We start from the raw sequence: 17,507 nt of genomic DNA on the forward strand, positions 1-17,507 counted from the left end.
TTCTTAGTAGTATAGAGTGAGGTGGGATCAGTAGCTTTTCATTACAAAGCAGATAAATATTAAAATTAAGTGTTTTTTGTCAACCCACATACAATTGCCCTTAACATTCCAGGAATTATGGTGAGAGAGAATAAGCAATGTTTCTCATTTTCTGAGTGTGAACTAAGTTAAGAAACTTAATGTAAATGGTTGACTAGGTGATAGAAAAGCAGAGTGATAAGAAAATGTCTAGAAACTGCAGAGTAATTGGAAAACTCCTAGAAATTATACTTTTTTTTTATTTTTTGATAATAACATTGGAAATTAACGTTTCCAGGAAAGCTTCTGACCGTATGACATATTTAACACCTCCTAAGTTAAATTTTATCCCTCTCTGTTTCTCTCTGATGTAATCTATATTTTATCAATTGCTGTTAAACATTTAGAAAGGGGGCCGGGCGTGGTGGCTCACGCCTGTAATCCCAGCACTTTGGGAGACCGAGGTGGGCAGATCACCACGAGGTCAAGAGATTGAGACCACCCTGGCCAACATGGTGAAAACCCATCTCTACTTAAAAAATACAAAAGTAGCTGGGCGTGGTGGTACGTGCCCGTAGTCCCAATTACTTGGGAGGCTGAGGCAGGAGCATTACTTGAACCAGGGAGGCGGAGGTTGCAATGAGCTGAGATCGCACCATTGCACTCCAGCCTGGAGCCTGGTGACAGAGTGAGACTCTGTCTCAAAAAAAAAAAAAAAAAAAAAAAAATTGGAAAAGCACAAGAGATATAACCTGTTCTCATTTAACAGGAACAAAAACTGGGGGAAAAAAATTGAAACTTGTTTCTGAAGCAGGGATTGAACACAGAAAATGAACCTAATTAAAACCAAATGTTTTTTATGTATGTTTCCACTTTTTCTCTTATATTAATCATCTTATTGGAATGCTTATCAAGATTCAAACTCTTTGGTGACAATTACAAACCAAAAAGATATGTGTGAGAAAGATAAGAATCCCCAAATCTAGACAATCCATTTATTATTAATTGAGTGTTGGTATAAAATATATTTTATGCATAACTTTCTCAATTATTATGAAAGTACTTAATTCATAATAAATGCATTTATGTTTATAATTTTCAAATGCCTTGTAAAAGAAATAACACTTCCTGGGCATTTGTGAGAAAATAAAAATAGGCTTATCCTGATTTTTCTTTTTCCATTTCATGCATAAAAATGTCTTTTATTTTATGTTATAATTTTTGGGAAAAATTCAGTAATCAAGAAGAGTACAAAAGGAATACAGGCAAACCACCCATTGATCTACTACCTTGAGTTAATACTACTAACATTTTCAACTTTTGACTCAGATTTTCATTATCGTCAAAGACATAGAGGATTACAACGAAAAGCCAAGGTTGCTTTCGGTTTTTTTATATATAGATACATACTTCTCCTTCCCTCCCCAGAGACAACAATATTATCAAATACATGTAATCTTCCACAATTTTTAAAATCTCTCTAGTCACTGGTTTTTCATAACAAATATATAAAATTGTGAGCAACTAAGAATTACAGAAATGCTATCCTATATTTTATTATCTACTTCCTTTGCTAGCTTCATATGGTCTTTGAAATTTACCTGTATAGATATCTCAAGACCTAGTTTATTCTTTTTAACTGCTGTCCTACCCGTGGATGAAGAAATCTTGGTACACTCATCCATTTCACTACTGATGTACACTGAAGTCTCCTTCATTTTTTTTCTTAGTTGTGATCAGCACCGTATCCTCATACTTGTCTCTTGAGATATATGTTTAGAATTTTCCCTGAGGTATAAATTTAGTGGCAGAATTGCAAGGAGAGCGATCATTTGCATTTTTTTGATTGTAAGCGAAGTCGACATCTTCTAGCGAGGCAAATTGTGCCCTGTACCCTGGCACATGCCCACGGATGTTCATTGGGATTTATGTAATCATATCCCATGCTCCAGCTTTAGCCTTATGATAGACATTCTGTTCCTACCACGAGGTCATCTCACATTTTTTTTAAAGCCTTTAGAGTTTCAGCACAGCAAGAAAATTCCTGTGTATATAAAGAATTGATAAAGTTTTTATTTTTAGTTGAATATTTGATGATCCCTTCCCTGTTTATTAGCAATGTTTCTTTACTCCTCTCTAGATTTTGAATCTATTTTACTAAAACTGCATCAATGATATATTGCTTTAATTGCTTCTCATAGGTTCTATTTTTCTTAAGTGTTTTGGTTATGTTGGGGTCTTTATTTTCACATATTAATTTTATAATCAGTTTGACTCTATCCATAAGATAATTCTTCTGAGATGTTGACTAGAAATACATTTATAGATTAATATGAGAAAAATTATATCTTTTAGGCTATTGCTTTCTTCCACAAATATGATATATATTTTAAGATTTATTATTGTATTCCTTAAATAATGTTTGATTTTTTCCCATCAATTTATTGCACGCCTTTATTTCTTCTTCTATGAATCTCTTTTTTGTGTATTGCTATAATGAGTTCTATTCTATTACATATTAATTTACTGGAATACTGAACCTTGAGTTTCTTATATTGACCTTATATCTAGAAATCCTGCTGACTTTTCTTATTAGTTCTAATAAATTTCCTGTGAAATGGCTTGGTATTTTCTTATGTAAACCATCATAACTATCCTTTTGATCTTTATGTATCTTACTTCTTCTTATTTTATTGCATTGGCTAGCACTGCCAATACATGTGGAAAATTTGTGATGATAATGGATCTTATTGTTTAGTTTTCAAATTAATGGCAATACCTATAAATATTTGTCATTAAGTACTATATTTACTTAGAGTTCCAATAAATACCCTCTGCCTAGTGTTTTCTTTTGATCATGGATGGAAACAAATTTTTTCTAATGTTTTTCTTTATTTATTAGGAAGACCATAGCAATTCCCTTCTTTTCTTTTCTCGTATGACAAATAACATTGATGTTTATTTTTTGACATTGAATCATTCTTCATTTATAGTGCAAACTCTGTTTGCTCCTCATGTACTAGATTCCTTGTTCTGGTCTTTATCTATGTTTGCATTGATTTTCATTAGTGAAATGAGATTCTTTTTTTTCTTCTTACATAATCATTTGCTATCAGATTTAAGTTAGGTAGCTTTCTCTTTTCTTCGTCTTGTTCTCTCTCTCTCTCCTCTTTTTTTTTTTTTTCTCTAAAACAGTTTGTACTAAATGAAGATCATATACTCCTTTAATGTCTGGTGAAATCTCCCTAAAATTTTCTGAGCATTTGAAAGGAGAGTTAGCTTTCGATACTGATTATTTTAAAATGTATATTACATTTCAAATTATTTTCTTTCTTTTTTGTATCACACATATTTTCTGGAATTTCATCCACTTTGATACTTTTAATTTATTCACCAGCTAAATCATAGCTAGTTTTGTTTAGTAATCTTTCAGTCTCTATTTCAAATGTAGTTTGTCAGCATTTATATTCCTGATATTGTTTGTTTATGCATTGTCCCCAATATTGATAATTCTTTCTCAAGGATCTGCCTATAAGAATTATTCTCAAAGATCATTTTTTGTTTTGTTGTCATTTTCATGTTTATGTTATTTTAACTAATTTATGAAACTTCAAAAACATATTTTCTGTAGTTTTATTATATCCTTCTTTTTCCTTTCTTTGGATTATGACTTTTTGGGTGTTTTCTTTTTTTTTCTTTCCTGAATTCATGAGCTGAATGTTTGTTTCATAGTTTCCAATGATGTTTTTACCCTGAGTCTATAAAATATCTCCTAAATACTTCTTAGTGTATTCCAGAAGTTTCATCTGGAGTGCTTCCTTTGTTGTTTAGTTCTAAATATTTTGTCTTTATGTTTTTTCAGAGATAAAATAACAAGTGGTTTTTCAGAAAAATAAATTTGACACACCATGTTTTTCTGTCCTTCATCCAAACTGGGGATTTTTTTTTTTACCATTAAATAATGAGATTTCTTTGATTCTTATGAATATAGTATGAGTGACTTCTATTTCTGTGTAGATTTACTTAAATCATGTTGCTTATTACCATGACAACCAAAACTACACAATTTAGCAAATATCTGAGACAAACCTGCTTTCTAAATAATCCCCCTTCTGCTCCATTTCCTTACCAAAACACCCATATGTATAATGATTTCCTAAAGAGCTAAGAAATCTTTTCTCTGCAATTGTGCATTTGTTTTCTCATTATTTTGTGAGACCATCTTTATTTTCAAATAGAAGAATCTAATGGAATAAAGAAATATTGGGGTTTTACCAAAGCATCATACAGATTATAATACTCAAAAATAATTTTAAATTATCAGCTAATAAATAAAACATAATGGATAAAATTTTATCACTCATTATTTTAAAAAAGACATACACTATAATCAAAATAGTGGTTAAATGAAATACTAATCATGATAGCTGTGATAAATTGCTTCAAGAATAGTGCAGCTTATTGACCCAATAAAGAGTTATGTATTTTGCCCTAAGTACGTGTTTTCAGGAGATAGAGAAATAGCTTCTCATCAGACCTAGGAGAATATGACATTTTTAATATCAAACAGTCATTTTTTTCTGTTAATGACTAATATGTTATTTACAAATATTTAAAGCCACATAGTTTTAATAAAAAATGAATATGAAAGGCAACAATATATAAGGCCAATAAAAACCTTTTAGCATTTTATTTTGCTAGCTCTTTCTTGAGCTAAGAGTGCAGAGGCTAAAGCTTGTATATTTTATACAAAGGAAAAAATTCATTGCACTCTTAGCTATTCCTGCTCTCTTGTTTCATTTCTAACTGGGGAAATGCATTTGGCCTCTTTTCAACCCCTGATAACTGTCCTGCTCAATAGAGTTAGCCGAATCTTTGTTTATTATGCTCCCTGTGCCTGTCATTTGAGCATAGTGGCAGTTCTGCCAAAATAAATAACACTGCAGTGGCGTTCAGAAAGGAGAGCAGAATGTCCCTTTCTGACTCTCTGCGACCCTGTCTGTCCCTGAAAAAAACACCAGGAAGGAAATGTCAGTACCGCTAGCTAAACACTGTTTGCCTTTTTCGAACGTAATTTTCTAATTGAGGAGGATGTGCTTTGCAACTAAAGGACATTTTCAGTTTTTGTCAGCCTCCTACTTTGAACTTTTCTCTCTTCACATACTGTCTAATGGAAAATACATTTTCCAAGCCTGGCATTTTTATGTGTGCAGGTGTGAGAAGTTGTAAAGGTACGATTATTGTGGTTATTATTTTTTGAATATTTCCTGTAAATGAGACAGGCTCGGAGCTGATTCAGTTTACGTTGACATTAGCTATGAGATAGGCATTCTTGTCTCCCTTTTACAAATAAGGAAATTGCAGCTCAGAGAGGTTAAGTAAATGGCCCAAGTCACACAGCCAGGAAATGATGGGCTTCGGATATGAACCCTAGTATGCCAGACTTAAAATGCCTCCCATGTTGAAGACCATCAAAATAGTAAGAAAAAGGGTTAGTTTTAAAGCTTAAATGGTTTCTAAATAACCTTTAAGATAAAGGTAATTTCTTCTTTATTTCAAATAAAATTATTATTTAAGTTACATCTATGTGAATATGGACATGCCCCTGTGGGCAAGGCTATCATCTATCCGTTTGTGTCTGGGTCTTCAGTATCTAGCACAGTGCTTTCACAAATGAGGTGCTCAGTATATATTTATTGAAATGGTGAATGAACTAATAACATAATTCAATAAAGCCTAGCTTAAATGCTATTATAAAGAGAAGTGTTTTGTGGTAAAATGCAAAAAAATGATCCCAATTATTAGTCTCTGCATCCATGCCTTTTACAGTATAAGTTTGATTCTTCTCTTATAAGAGATTAATTCTTTTTCCTTTCCCTTTGAATTCGAGCTAGCTTTGTGACCTGCTTTAGCCAACAGAATACACCAGAAATGGTGGTGTGCCACCCCTGAAGCCTTGCATGATTCTGCTTCCTTTATCCCTGTCACTGCCATGTGAGTAAGGCCAGGCTGGCAGGCTGGAAGATGAGACAGACACTCATGTTGCTCCAGCCTTCGGCCGGCCATTTGCGGGGCCAATGGGTTAGGCCATCCTGAATCTGGTAGCATCCACCAGGTGGCCCAAGGTGACACACGCGATTGTGAACAATAATAACTACTTACTGGTTTAAGTCTCTGAACTTTGCGGTGCTTGCTTATCCAGAAACATCGACCTGCTACAAGTCACTATATAAGTAAAGGTTCGTAGTTGTTACTTGGAACCACACGTTTTTGTACATACATTTGAAGGTGATTATTGAAAAGACAGCTCTCCATTTCACAAGTGATTTGGAGATTCTGAAATGATCCACCTTCCTGGTGTTTTCAAACCCTGTGGTCCGTCATCTTCTGGGCCATTAAAATCCAAAACCTTAGGGATTGAGGACTCTTGGTTTTTAATACCTGTACGAGGTTGCAGAGATATCTGGAAGTACTTTGTAAAACACTTAGTAGCCAGCAGCCCCTGGAGGAAATGAAATAAGGAGATGGAGATAGAAGGATACAAAGTAGCAAGTATGTGGGATGAACAAGTGGAAGGACCTCCTATGGGATATGAGGACTGTGGTCAATGCCAGTGTGCTGCATTCAGAGTTTTTGCCCAATAAGTAGATTATACCTGCTCTTGCCATGAGGCAGGGGCTTGGATAATTATGTAGGGTAATGGATGTGCTAATTCGTTCTACTCCAATAACCATTTACTGCATATGTGTATCACATAGCATCATATTATATACTTTAACATACACAATACAATTTATTTTTTAAAAAGCAAAGTAAAAAAAAGGAGTATTTGGGCTGGAAGATAATTAAGGGAGAAAAGCAACTCTATTAATATAAGCATGATAGGTTAAAAAAAGGGAATAGCACTTTTTACTGTAGCCTTTAGCTACTGGGTTGAAATGACATGCAGCTTCCAAATTTTGTCTATATGCATCTACAGTAATTCTATCTTTTAACTGGGTTTTAATTTTTTAAAGGGTAATAGGAAGCAAAAGATCTGTATTCCTATTCTGAGCCTACTACTTAACATTAATGAAATCTTTAGTTAAACATTTATGTCTTGTGAATCTTAATTTTCTTCATCCCTAAAATTGTGATAATCACATCCCATCTGCCTACAGATGGAGGTTTAGCCTACATATCTCTTTGGCTTGTTTTTGATCTTAAGACCTATGAGTCTATAATTCCTAGTTAGGATAAGTTTGAAATTGTCAGTAACACCCAAATATCCTGTGCTCTTAAAATACATTTTGGATAGATCAGACCAATCCACACATGACAGCACTCCAAGACACAGTCAGTTTTCTGATCGGGGCTAAAATTGGAATGATTTGGTGCCACACTTTCTTCCGTTTATAATTTTTTTAAAAACTACCTTTTCAATTGATATTCATCTCCCGACTGCCAGTAACATTTGGATTTTTTATTGATAATATGTGTCAGCTCAAGGCCGAAGACTAAATCAAAATAAGAAAGGTAGATTGCAATTCTCTAATTGGTTTGAAGCACAGAGTAAATATGCCATGCAGAGTAAAATCAAAATTGTCTTTCTGGAACCAAATACCATCTGTACAATTGATTTCATCTCTCCATTCTCCCATTTCTCTCTCCTGTCCCTCTCCTTTTCTCTTGCCAATGCTTTTCTCCATCTGAATCTTACGTGAGAACCATGGGTGGAATAAAGTGATTGGGCCCTGAACAGTGTTTCCCAGAGAACACTCTGTGGGATATTCATCCAAGATGTCCATGAAACACATTTTAAAATTCAAGAAAGGGAATGGCTCTTGTCAAAACAGAATTGTGCATTCTCTTGAAACAGCACAAAGTCCAATGGACTGAAAAGCTTTGAATGTAAGGTAAAGAGTAGCCAGGTTTAGTTGACCATAGAACTGAGGACACATTTGAAAAACTCTTCAGTGGCCTATTTAAAAACATTTAGGATCATTGGAGCCCCAAATGCTATGTGCCTTAGTAGACTGCTGATTTCTCCAAGTGGAAGCAGGCAAGCAATTCAGTGTTACTAAAGGTGACGATGACCTCTCCCAGCTTCTTGCTCTCCAAGTAGACTGAATGCTGCCTGAAGATAGGTTCCAAGCCTTACATTCCCAGTTGTTAAGACTGAAGGGGACCATGAGGCTTTACAGTACTTTCTAATTGACTGATTGAAATTGTGAGGAAGTGTCCATAGGCTTCTCTTCCCATTTGCAAAATAGTTATGTTGACTCCTCTCTCACCTCTCATTAGTAAAAGTTGACCCAACTACCTATAGCACTCTTACTATACTGATCTAACATCAGGAAAAGGCAACACAGAATTAATCAGCCTGAAAAGGTTTTCACCCCTGAGAAGGGCTAGTTGTTCTGTGAATGCTTCTAAAATATTCACGGAGCTCAATAACCCACCCATGAGGCTTAACCAGAGCTGTACAAAGTCTTCACCCTGTTCTATCACAAAGCTTTCTTTCTGAAAATGAAGTTCACTACTGTATACCACAATGAGTGACCTCTGAATTGGCTTCCTCCAACCCAAATTATGTTATAAATGCATCCAATGCCATGGATCCTGTGGTCTTAGGAGAACTGGTAGGGGCACTATTAATGGGTGAATTTTGAAGGCTGCAAATCAGAAGATCACTGTTGTAAATCCTCATACCCGTGACCTGGAATAGCTCACCTCTCCCAGTGCATCTATCTTAACAAGTCCGAGTCCCAGAGAAACACTGGAACTCTGGGGAGAGCCTAGATTCATGCCTTTCCTGACATCACCATCCACACACATTTGCCATGGCTGGCTTTCTTTTGCAGGGAAGCATGTAGAACTTGGTAGAACTTGTTAAATCATTCACACAGGGGATTCAGACATAGGGAAAACTCTCTTTTCAGTGATTGGTAATCGAACCTTTTCTTTGATAATCACAGGAGTCTTCCAGCGCACTTATCTGGGTTACTCCTGCTGGGGTCCCAACTTTGTCTCTGTCTTCCTGAATTGCTAGCCACTAAACTAGACACATGTACTTGGGTTTCATGCTTTTTGCATTTCCCTGCAATTTTCCTGAGCACCCTGTGACAGCCCTTGGTCATATTCTCTAACTCACCATCTTCTCTGTGTACCTCAGGTCTGTCAAAAGCCAAAACAAACTTCAAATACACCTCAGGCTCAGTCTCCTTCAAACCTACCCCTCTGTTGATGTGCTTGGATCCTTTTGTGGCATGAGATCTCTCAAATACCACTGGGCTAACCTGATTCCAAGTCCTGAGTCCTGATGCTGAACCTTTTCCCACAGTTATCTGCAAACTGACATAGGCAGAAAGGAAAGGAGAAGTCGCTCATGATATAATATGGACATTAATGTTTCCTTGAAAAGACAAATAGGCTGCAGGATTCCTACAACTTCATATAGGTTTTCATGTTGACTTCATTTTATAAAAGATAGCCTAATACGTGATGCAGACTCATTTTTTTAGAACATAGGTATAACCATTCTCTGTTATTGTATGAGATGCAGAATAATGTAGTTGTCTGCTGACTTTGAGATAGCAAGTGTAAATCACACGTAGTTGACTTCATGTGTTATTGTTGTTTGGGTTTTTTAAACCTTTTGTTCATGCTGTGCTTCTGTAGTTGATGTGCATGGCCAGGAAATCCATCCCTCCTTGACAACGTACATCAGCAACAAGCAGCTTCCCTCCAGTTTGTCTTGCTGATTCACATCCAGATAACTGCTTGAACACAAGAAACTATTTATCATTTTTATTGGAGGGAGTAATGTCATTATTCTGAAGATATCCCTAAGAAACGAATCTGTGCTTTGACAGAGCAGTGTGTAGCTGACGAGAGTGTCAGCAGACATAGGGAGGCTATAACTTAACCATAAGTGAAAACACTAGTGGGAGAAATACTGAGGTCAGTATATTTAACTTCATGAAGAATGTATTTTCAGTTCTTCCTGAAGTTCTTGTCTACTCAAACATCTTGACTGTGATTGACTTCCCTGCTGATATCTTTATATTAATAAATGATGTTTGAGCCTCTTGTAGTAGCCAGAGTTGACCATAATAATTTCACTATTCTAACATTATATTTGGCTTGGCAATGCCAAAATAAATATGCATTTAAGTGCTTCTGATTTAACAAATATTTACCTAATAATGTCTATCATGGTGCATAGTTGTGATCCACATGAGCATACATTTTGTTTGTTTGTTTTTTACTGTTTTATTGAGATATGTATTAGTCTGTTCTCATGCCACTAATAAAGACCTACCCGAGACAGGTTAATTTATAAAGAAAAAGAGGTTTAATGAACTCGCAGTTTCACATGGCCGGGGAGGCCTCACGATCATGGTGAAAGGCAAAGGAGGAGCAAAGGCACACTTACATGGCAGCAGGTGAGAGAACATGTGCAGAGGGACCGCCCTTCATACACCGTCAGATCTCATGAGACTTATTCACTGTCATGAGACTAGCATGAGAGACACCTGCCCACATGATTCAGTGACCTACCACAGGGTCCCTCCCATGACTCGTGGAGATTATGGGAGCTAGCATTCAAGATGAGATTTGGGTAGGAACACAGCCAAACCATATCAAGGTAGAACATAGCTAAAGTGCACATGTTGTGTGTAGTTCAATGTATTTTTATATATGTAACATGAACATGTAACCTCCATAAAAACTAAGATGTAGTCCAGGCATGCTGACTCACACCTGTAATCCCAACACTTTGGGAGGCCAAGGCAGGCAGATCACGAGGTCAGGAGTTTGAGACTTTCCTGGCCAACATAGTGAAAACCCATCTCTACTAAAAAAAACTCAAAACTCAGCTGGGCATGGTAGTGCATGCCTGTAGTCCCAGTTACGACAGAGGCTGAGGCAAAACAGTCACTTGAACCAGGAGACAGAGGTTGCAGTGAGCTGAAATCACACCACTGCACTCCAGCCTGGGCCACAGAGCAAGACTCTGACTGAAAAATAAAAAAATAAAAAAAAATTAATTAAAAGACTAAGATGTAGAATCAACATAAGACTCCAGAGGGCTCCTCCCTGCACATTTCAAATGTCTGTCTTCTTTTGCTCTATATTTTCCGTGTGAGATGCAGATCTGAAATTGTGTATAGCAGTAATTCATTCTTATTGTGTTCCTGTATAATACTGTATTCCTGTATAATTCATTCTTATTGTACTCCTGCATAATATTTCTAAAGATATGTCTGGACATACCTCTACATATGATTCAGTTATTTATTTTACTATTGATGACACTTGTGTTGTTTCCAGTTTTGACAACTGGAAACCAGCTGGGTGCGGTGACTCACACAGGCAATCCTAACACTTTGGGGGGCCAATGCAGATGAATTTCTTGAGGCCAGGAGTTCAAGAATAGCATATCCAACATGGTGAAATCCTGACTCTTCTGAAAATACAAAAAGCCAGGCGTGGTGGCATGTGCCTGTAGTTCCAGCTACTTGGGAGGCTGAGGCAGGAGAATCGCTTGAACCCAGGACACAGAGGTTGCAGTGAGCCAAGATTGCACCACTACACTCCAGCCTGGGCGACAGAGCAAGACTCCATCAAAAGAGAAGAGAGGGGAGGGGAGGGGAGGGGAGGGGGGGAGGGGAGGGGAGGGAAATGTAGAGGGGAGTGGGGGAGGGGAGGGGAGGGAAATGTAAAGAAAAAAAGACAGAAAAATCTTCTGCATGTGCTAGAATGAATGTACATACTTGTTCTCCGGGCTACGAGACCATGAGTGGAATTTCTGGGTCACTCAGTAGCCATGTGTTCAGCTTTGGTAGATGAGGTCAAAGCAGTTTCCAAGTTTCAGCTTCAAGCTAGCAGCAGCTATGTATGTGGGTTCCTGATGCTCCACATCCCATAAGCACAGTTTTGTTTCTGGCTCTTTTCTGGATACAAACTATATTGTGATAACTGTTTATCCATGTTCCTATCTGTGCTTCATAACCATGCTTTTTAACAATTGCAGAATACTTGTGGACTATTGGTGTCTTATCTACTTAGTCTACCATTATTCTGAAATGAGAGTTTTTTTAGAGCAGACATGTAGAAGCAACATAAATATTATTTATTGTTTCTGAAAAGTAATTAAATTCTGTTGTAGATTGACTTGATTCTTGTTTCTAAAGATGCTTTTTGCAACAAACAGACATATATATCATTATTATAAATGTAGTATAAAATACATAAGAACACATATTTATTAAGATACTAAGTATTCAGCAGGGCATGGTGGCTCATGCCTGTAATATCAACACTTTGGGAGGCTGAGGCAGGCTGATCACTTGAGGTCAGGAGTTTGAGACCAGCCTGACCAACAACATGGAGAAACCCGCCTCTACTAAACATACAAACTTAGCCAGGCCTGATGCACATGCCTGTAGTCCCAGATACTCGGGAGGCTGAGGCAGGAGAATCGCTTGAACCTGAGAGGTGGAGGTTGTGGTGAGCCAAGATCATGCCACTGCATTCCAGTCTGGGCAACAAGAGCGAAACTCTGTCTCAAAAAAAAAAAGAAAAAAAAATATAGTATTCGTGCTTTTAAAGTGTGAGTGTGACTTTCACTAATATGAAGGATATAAGTGATCTGTTACTATGTATATTCTACGGTTATTGATGAACTGCTCATTTTCTTATCACATATGCAGACAGCGCCCTTCCTGGTTTCTAAGGAGATCAAAATTAGGCTTGCGTGTGTGATCAGCAATTGAAAATAGTTTTCTGCAGTGCTTCATTGGCCTTACAGGCACAGGTTCTACAGCTAGATGCCACGTTCACCTCCTTGGTCTGTCTAATACTCATCTGTGTTTTGGGGCAGCTTACTTCACCATTCTGTATCTCGGTATTCTGTCCACAATGGGAGTCGTTCTAGTACTTACCTCCTAAGTGGTTGTTAGGATTAAATGAGGCCAAGCATTTTAAATGCTCACAACAGTGCTTTGTGCATGGTACTCCAGTGCTCACCTGAAATCCAGATTTTTTCTATGCCTAATTAACTGCAGTCTTCCTTGCAAGGTGTCAGCAGTTCTGTACTTGCTAATATATATTTGCTGTGGGGAAAGGTGCAGGGAATGACTGCATCTAGGAAGGTGCTAGTTTGTATGATACCATAAAGGATAGAGAAGGCCAGATGGCCGCTTTGGTTACTCCAAGCTTCCAGCTCAACTGTCAGAATTGCAAAGGCTTTCCATCATTTCTGGCATGGTTTCAGAAAGTGAGAAGTCTCAGGTACTTTCTTCAAAGAAAAAAAGAGAAAAGTATGTAATCCTGGAGTCCTACTTCTTCCTCCCAAGTTTCTCTCGTAGACTAAAACAAAACCCTGAGAGATTGAAATAAGCTAAGGTGTAATCAGGGTTCACCTACACAGTGAGGCATGGTGCCAGTTAAGGAAAACCAAACATATTGTAAAGAACAAACCAGCATATTGACGTCGCAGTTGGTGAATGCCATAGCATAGCTCGGCGTCCCCAGGGACTTTCCACCACTAGCCTCTATGTGCAAGCAGCTGATCCCAAGGGCAATAAGTCTGGACAAGATTGCTCACGTCTGGAATGTGTTTATATTTCATTCTTACCCATCTGGAGTCCTACTGATCTAACTCAGTCTAAGGGTTTTGTGCCAAGCAGGGTTAAGCTACTTCCTAAACTGATTATAGCACTTGGATAAGTCTCTAGGGAACCTCCTTGCCTGAGGATAATTGAAGACAAAGGCTGACTTGTACACGCCATCAGATTGTTCTGCTTGGATGCAGTGAGTTTGCCCGTGTTCTGAGACAGACATTCTCTTGAATGCAGTCCTTTCTCCGCCCTATACCTGTATACATGAAAGGCAACATGAAAACCAGACTGATGTCTTGGAGTTTAATATTTTGTCTGATATAAAGGGTGTTGCATTTTTCTAATATGTCAATGCAAGCTGACAGTTTTGTTAACTATCAGGGAAGGTCTCAGGAGAATTCTAAGGCAGAATTTGAACTGAAACAGATCATCTAATTCATATGTAAATTTTGCCTATAGGGTAGAGTCTTGGCTGGATCACATGACCTCTCTGCTCCCCCTTGTCAGAAATTGAATGTTAAGATAAATGTCTGTGGAATAGGAGTCAGATATCAGTAAAGGGAAGACAGTCACGGGCCGCTACATAGTATCGGCGTTTTGCTGGCTTAAAGTTTTTCTTAGTATCCTGCCAAGGTTACTATTGCAATAACAGACACATATTTCAGTCATAAATGATGAAGTAAATTATTTTAAATGAACATGTTATGTCTATCAGTAATTGTAAAAGTAGTTCTTAAAATGCATTAAAGTTGCATTTAATTTTCTCCTGACAACAGAGTTTTCTTTTTTTTAAAAAAAAAAAAAAACAAATATGTTTGGAGTATCTATGAAATGTGAAAAAAAAATATTTAAGAGGAATACCCATCCAATCAAATATGTGCCACTCTAAATTACTAATTAATAATTCGCTTTTCCCCATATGAAACCATCCTATAATGTATATGCTCACCCGCACATGCCACAGTGGCCAAGTATCCCTTTTCTGTGTGTTGATGCAACTTGCCATCCTTGTAAGGAAGGGAGGTACGTATGAACCGACATGTGGTTACTGGTTTCTGTTGCTGTTTTCCCTAAATTCTATCAAAACAATATGCCATGATTATAGGGTCTCTGCTGCCAAGGTCAACTGGAAACCAAGGAGGGTAATTGGACCTGAGAGCCTCACATAGGGACACTGATGTCAGTGGACAGAGAGGCATCCCTGCTTGGGACAGCACCTGGCCTTCCGAGGAGACCCCAGTGCTTTTTCTCCTGACTCCTGAAGTCACCCATGCACCAGCAGCATCTCCTATCACTGGCAAAACCAGACGCTTTTCTCCTGCCATGACTGGGCTCTAGTTTCCTCTCTCTGCCCCTACGGTTATTGGTGTCACTTTTCTCTACAAAATTAGAAAATGCTCAAATATATTTTTTTAAAAAGGTTAAAGAGAAATATTCTTATAATAGTATAGAACATTCAGGAAATTAAGAAATCACTTCCAGGTCTACCAACTTATTACATGCGCTGTTAACACAGACTTTATTTTTCCTATGTCTTAGGATTATTTTTTAATATAGCTCAAATTATACTTTAAGTATACTAAAGGCATAGATTTGGTTTCTGGCTTTTGTTTTGGGATTAATGTTCATGAACATTTCCTATGTTTTCATGTTACCTTTATATACACATAAGTGAAATATTTACTAGTTATAAAAATAAATGTTTCAATATAGAAACCTTAGAAAATGGGGAATAGTTAAAATAAGTAAGCAAAGCAATTTCTCTATTTCCTCTTTCAAGGCTCACTCTATTTCTTCCAGGCTTTCTGGATATATAATTGTGGTTATTATTTATATAGAATTTATATATTGCTTTCTTAATTTATCATAGGGTGCATGCTATTTAATTAATTGTGTTTTTACTGCAGAATTTTTTTTCTTATTGTAGTTGTAGTAATTAAGATAACAATGAACATCCCTTATAAGTCTTTAAAAGCATTTCTGATCATCTTCTTGGAATAGGTTCCTATATATGGAAGTCCCGGTTCAAATGATATGAACATTGCAGAGCTTTATAAGAAAATCGTTTTTGAGGAAGTCTCTACCAATTTAAACTTTCAGAAAAAGTATATAGAAAAATGTCTTTCCCATTCTAATTTTTTCATAGTGTATGTTTTTATAATTTTAATAAGATTGATATTTTAAAATACTGCTTTTTAAAAAATGAGGCAACTTTTTAGAAATGCTATATAACAGCTATTGTTTTAGAACTTTATATCATCTCTAATTCTAGCAATGATCTTGGTGGACAAATTTTACTAGATCTCCTATTTGTATACATGATGAAACTCCAGCTTAAAATATTTAAGTAACTTGTCTAAAGTTAACCAACCAAAAAGTATTTGAAGCTACCCCAAGACCGAACAACTCCAAAGTCTGACCAAATTTATCACTAAACCGCTTTAAGGAAAATGATGCAGCTCATCTCACAGACAACACACACACACACACACACACACACACACACACAAGCAAAACAAACAAAAAATCGCCCTAAGCCTCAGCATCATTGTTAGCACTGAATGAACATCACCCAAACATCTGTTTGTGCATATCCTAAGGAGAGCAGGATGGAGAGGAGGATGAATGGATGCTGGATGGTGAACGGAAAGCTGGAGAATTACAGCAGTAGATTGAAGAAAATCTATTGAAACGAATGACACAGTACATCTTTACGTAGCACTTACCTCTAACGGAAACCATTTTATTTATATTACTTATCCTGCAAAGTAGTTTAATAGTTGCAAAGGCATTCAATAGTTTTAAACATTTATTTTTAGTTTTCCCAAAACTGAAATCATAAAAAAAATTGCATTTGTTTTCTTATACCATTTAGTTTCTTGTCTGACATTTAACTACTCCATGTAGAGATTATTTGGACACACTATGAGGTATAAACCTATTTTTATTATTTCTTCTAATAAACTAAGTCAATGAGGAAAAGATATTGAATGATTCCTTTTTTCTCTCACTGTATTCTATTCTTTAACATCTGAAATTTGTACTAAGGCTTTTAAAAAATTCTCTCCCTCCTACTTATGAAACTTATAGTCTGCTATATATAACAACAAATCTTACAGACAGGATATTATAGAATTATGACTACGTTTTTAGAGGAAAAACACGGTCATCAAAGCGATGTATTATAGACCCTCATGGATTGTAATTATGTACTAAAAACAAAATACAGTGCAAAGACTGAGGTGTTTGCCAGTTTGGTTCTGCAATTTGGAAAAAGCAAGGACATAGTAATTTGACAACCAACAAACTAATGGAGATTGACCCTGTAAGAACTATAATAATAACAGAACAGTGTACGCATTGGCAGAAAATTAGGACAGAAGTTGTCCCATTCATACTATCCGTCCATGATGTAGAAGAGGTGGGATGCATGCCCTCCTGGAAATTCCAGAGTTATCTCTGGGCTTACCTTGCAAGAAGCAAGCTCATGCTGACATCCCCATGCTACCCTCCCCACCTTCCATGCAACCCTCTTTACCTGATCACTGCTGCTACAGTGGCTGCCACTGACTCAGGCCCCTCTTGCATCTTTCCTTGCTCACCAAGTGGGCTCAGACATCTGAGATTTTTATCATCTATAACTGTAGTAAATTCTGTTTCCAAGAGTGATAGTTCACATTGAATAACAAGGCTGATTTCTTTATGCTTCAAAAGTTCCACTTTTCTAATTCTTCTTTTATAAGAGTTAATTCTGGAAGAATTTTTAAAATGGCTAAATTTGATCCATCAAAAAACATGTGTGTGGTTTTATTGTGTTTTACCTTATGTTATACTTGGGTGTGATGAAAAAATTCTGACTTATGGCTTGCATAGCCTGAGAAG

The 17,507-nt window shown here is 36.7% G+C and overlaps 1 protein-coding gene across 1 annotated transcript in view; it reads left to right on the forward strand.

Moving 5' to 3' along the window:
- The window catches only part of MYO16 (myosin XVI), a 563,966-nt gene that overhangs the window by 335,110 nt on the left and 211,349 nt on the right, over positions 1-17,507 (forward strand). The window lies entirely within an intron of this gene.

This window comes from Sapajus apella, unplaced genomic scaffold, assembly GCF_009761245.1.
Source record: "Sapajus apella isolate SASKATOON/1434 unplaced genomic scaffold, GSC_monkey_1.0 scaffold60, whole genome shotgun sequence".
Classification (NCBI taxonomy): domain Eukaryota; kingdom Metazoa; phylum Chordata; class Mammalia; order Primates; family Cebidae; genus Sapajus; species Sapajus apella.